Source organism: Myotis davidii, unplaced genomic scaffold (assembly GCF_000327345.1).
Source record: "Myotis davidii unplaced genomic scaffold, ASM32734v1 scaffold59, whole genome shotgun sequence".
NCBI lineage: Eukaryota > Metazoa > Chordata > Mammalia > Chiroptera > Vespertilionidae > Myotis > Myotis davidii.
In genome coordinates this window covers 1,790,343-1,791,522 of record NW_006293001.1, presented here as the reverse complement: position 1 = coordinate 1,791,522, position 1,180 = coordinate 1,790,343, and positions in this window count along the sequence as shown.

Sequence of the window (1,180 nt, the reverse complement as noted above, 5' to 3'; positions counted from 1 at the left end):
TTTCCTGAAAATGTGATTCCCATAAATGTCCATTGTTTTGTGTGGTAGATGTACCCACCAAGATAATTATAAAGAGTAATTCAGTGTATTTATTCAATTAAAAAATATATATGAAGTATCTCCAATGTGCCAGGCAAATGTTCAAGGTGCTGTAGTTATATTTGAGAGCAGGAAGAGCAGGTGGGTGAGGGAAAGGACAAATATATATATATACACACACACACACACACACACACACACACACACATATGGTGGAGCATAGAGAGGGTCGCTGGGGAAAAATATTTTCAACAATAAAGATACATTTTTTAAAAATTAGAATTTTGAAAGGAATGCTGTGATTTTAAATAAGCCCTTTTCTTAATATGTTGTGAATTAAACTTTCTGAAAAAAAATATGTAAACAGCTTAACAATGAGCAATGGTTCCAAGAAAGCTGAACAATATTGCATATAAATCTAAAGCCTTTATGACATATACAAGAACCACCCGTTACCTTAAAGTAGTAAAAATATGGATACTTTATTGTTTTCTCACCAATTGATGAGGCATTTCTGCTGTGAATATCTAGTATTTGCTTTGACAACTAGGCATATATTTATATTTTCTGCTGTTCTAGTTGGGGAATAGTTTAACATTGTCTCAGTTGATTTAATATCAACTCCAGTCAGCCTTTAGACATTTGTCAAGGTAACTGGACCAAGAACACCTAGTGAAGACTTGTCACAAATTACACTGATATTCTTTAACGGTCTTGGTTGGCAGAGAGGATGTTGAACAGACAGTACATAAACAACACAGATCCATTGAACTATAACACTGGGAATATTAAATAGGCTCTGCTGTTTGATACCCTCCACTAGAGTAAAACCACTGAAAATTCTGACTTTCCTCTCTAGAATTTAAAGCAAAGAAAAACAACAACAACAAGTACAAACAAACAGGATTATAACAAATACAGACACAGAGATGAAGCATTAAATTGGGATGGATTTCAGGAAATAGTGGATCTGGAGAATTAAGTCTAAGTCAAGATGAAGTATCTTGAATTTCAATTAACTAGTGGTCCATAGATTAGCTGGGCAATTGTCTGGAGATAGTACTAGCATTAAAATCAACTCTGTAGACAACAGAATTTCAGAAGGTAAATTATTAAAGCAAGTGCATGGAAAGCATTTATA